Here is a 3561-nt window from a genome sequence, read left to right as displayed (position 1 = left end):
GAACCAAAGTTAAACATGTCTAAAGGGGAAAACAAATACAAAGGAATGATATTGCGGGAAGTTCTTGGGATTTGGGGAAAAAGGTTTTACATGAATGTAGCCAAAACAAATCAGCATAAAGTTTTGCTACACATCCCAAAAATTCATCTCAAATGGCGTGACATTCATCAATTGGTTGATTAAATAATATAATTAATTCAGTTATATCTTATAAAAAATTGCCAACCACTTAATAACTACCATGTCATTTGAGAGGGAATTTGGGGTAAAAAGTTTGGGATGTCTGTCATAACTCCTTGGGTACTGTAACTAATGAAGCAGCAGCAGTTTTTGAGTTTGTAATTTGTCAGCAAACTTCAATAAATTCATTACAGACTTACATGAGATAAGACCACGTTCATAAAATCACACAGGATCACAATGTTTTATCAAGTTCAGATTAGGTGATTCAAATCAAGAGTAAATATTTAAGCAGAAATAGTCATACCTTGAGTAAGCCATGGGGCTCCAACACTAGTGCTGGGGATGCACATATAGCACCGTAAGGTCTATTTGATTCCTTTTGCTTCTTTAGCATATTTACCAATTTTTCTGACTTCGCAAATGCTTGAGCACCACCAAGTCCACCCTGTGCATAGATAGATTGTAGTTAGTAAGTCAATAATTTGGTAAAGACTATGAGGCAAGAGTTAGCAACCCCACTTACTGGCAAGACAATCAAATCATACGAAAGTTTAGCTGCCTCATCAATAAGCATATCTGCCACTAATTTAACTTGACGAGAAGCCAGAATTTCTAGTTTATCCTCAACTGACGCAACCACAACATTTGCGCAGAATATCAATTATTATAACAGCTTCCATCTCCTCTGAACCATTCGCAATAGGCACAAGAATCTGAAATTAAAAAAAGTACAAAATTTTCACCAAGAATTTTTAACATTTAAAGTTATCAAGAATTCCATTTTGACCACAAGTCAGCAATCTTCAGGACCTCACATTCTCTAATGTGAAATATCAGTTTGTCGATAGCCATTTTACAGCTTGTCGATACCCTGAACTTTCAACCCTATCATTCCCTTTGCCACCCAACCAACCCCCCCCCCCCCCCCCCAAAAAAAAAAAAAAAAAAAAAACCTTCTTTTTCCTCTCTGGTCGAGCACTGCTCATACTTATTTTGTAGTTGCATCGAACTTTGGATTTTATTAAACATATCATAACAATAAATCTACTGCCTCCCATATGTTCACAAATGAGTGAAGTCAATGATGTATATGTACATGTATAGAAGATATCACAAATACAAGAAACTAACAGTCCAATCTCACCTGAGGAGAATTGTCAAATGTCCACTGAATTGGATTGAACTCAGCAATAGTGTATTCATCTCCACGATTTGCACGCATTACCTAGGCACAAGGTGACAGTAAAGACGAAAGCATGAGGAACAGAAAATTCAAATACAAATACCAAGAGAAAGAACTTACATTAAAAAGAATTTTATCAGTGGAGACATTGAAGCTCAACAAATGCATATTTCAGGATTCCATTAATTAAATAAACATTGTTTTCACCACCTTATGATGGACCAGCAGGTATACAATTTCATCTAATGAATCACTAATGCAAAAAGTCATACTCTTCCCCTGAACTTATTTTCTTGAATACATTAGCATCTGAAGCTTCCACAAATTATATAACTCATAATTTTTTTAAACAATGTTATCTATAAAAGTTAATACCAGTGGCCCAGAAACTTCATCAGCTTTCTCTTTCCCATACAACTGCTCAACAAGTGCAACGGCAAACTCCATGGTAGTGCCCGGTCCACAACTCGTAACAACTTTACCATCCTGCTGTATTCTTGATTCAACAGTTGCTGCACAAGCAGGAGCTAATTGCTCCATAAATGACGGATAACAAGTAGCCTACGAAAAATGAACAACTACATAAATTAGAACTTAATAATCATCAGCGAGAAGAAAACTGAACTATAACAAAAATATCAGTGCAATTCCCAAAAGACCACAAAACATCAAAAAGGCTTATCTAACTCTTACCTTCAAATCCTTCAACAGACCCCAAGACCCTAATGCCACTGCAGGTGAAGCACAGACAGCAGCATAAAGACGCCCAGCTGAGGCCTGCTTCTTCACAATGCTTTCTAATACTTCAGATTCTTTCAGATTGGTAGCACCAGGCATGCCACCCTACAAAGGAAACAAAAAAGGATATAACATAATCAATCAAAGAATCAGCAACAAAAGAAATTGAAAGGAAAAATATACATGCCAGAATAAATATCCAAAAGAATTTCACTAACTACGACAACTTGAAATATTTAACTATGACCATATAATGAATGATAACAGCCACAATAAGGAAATCTCAAAAAAATTAAAAAGTAAAAATAAAACAAAATATACATTTTCTACATTTTTCTTTGCTCAAAATTACTATTTTTTCATTTTCAATCGAAAATTAAATGAAGATGACTTAAGAACGAATTATTTAGCTTAACATTCAGTATCAGCAATAATCATCTATAATTATACAAACATCACATAAATTGGCATGAGCTGAGGTGAGCTGCAATACATACGGGAAGAGCTATAAGATCAAAAACGGCGTCGCGGCAGTCAGACACGAGAGCATCAGCGACAATCTTGACACCATGACACGCGTCGACCCGAAGCTGTTTCTCCACAGACGCAACCGTGACGTCAGCTCCAGACCTTCTCAAAACATCGATCGTTATCACGGACTCAATCGGCTCACTCCCGTTCGCAACAGGCACCAAAACCTTGGGGGGGAAAAAACGACACAGAAAATTCAAAAAACGAAACAAAAAGGCAACAGAAAGAAACTAAACAAAAAAAAAAATTAAAAAAAAATTACCCTTTTGGAAGTTGAAGACGTTGTAGCTGCTGCTGTGAAGGAGAAAATGCGATATTTCAAAGAAGGAATTTGTTTGGGGAGAAAATGTTGAGTGAGAGGAAAGTGACGAAGAAGAGAGTGAGGAGTGACGTGGCGTACGCTTATTAATACCATTTTTTTAAAGTTAGTTTTCTAGAGGCATCGGTACGATATGATGTAGGGAGCTCCGTGGCAACTGGCAAAGTGGTAGTAAGGCAGTAGCAGCTTAAGAATATGGGTGACACAACGATTGTATGACCATTAGCGATTAGGTTGAAATGTTAAAAGATAAATGTTTATTGGATTTCTTTATATTTTTAATTAAGTGTTGGTTTAATTTTTATATCTTAAAAAATATTTTAAGTTATTTTTATTGGTAGTTATATTACAATCCTATATTTATTTTTTTTACTTTTGCAATAATATCGTTGCAACTATATTTTTGGAGATATTAATTAAAAAAATTTGAATTTATCGAATTAACCTTAAAAGTAAGATACAAATTAATTATTATTATTTTACTTTTAGGATTAATTTAATAAATTAAATTTTTGTAAAAAAATTATTAGTAAGATTGTTGCAAGAATATTAAACATTACTTTAAATTAACTTGTATTAATTAATTTATAAATAATAATTAGTAGGA

The 3561-nt window shown here is 34.4% G+C and overlaps 1 pseudogene; it reads right to left on the bottom strand.

Annotated features, from left to right (window-relative positions):
• Positions 1-13: 13 nt before the first annotated feature.
• Positions 14-3095, bottom strand: LOC18046287 (annotated as a pseudogene).
• Positions 3096-3561: the final 466 nt, after the last annotated feature.

The sequence above is a fragment of the Citrus clementina genome, unplaced genomic scaffold (assembly GCF_000493195.1).
Source record: "Citrus clementina cultivar Clemenules unplaced genomic scaffold, Citrus_clementina_v1.0 scaffold_3, whole genome shotgun sequence".
Classification (NCBI taxonomy): domain Eukaryota; kingdom Viridiplantae; phylum Streptophyta; class Magnoliopsida; order Sapindales; family Rutaceae; genus Citrus; species Citrus x clementina.
This window is presented reverse-complemented; position numbering and strand designations above follow the sequence as displayed.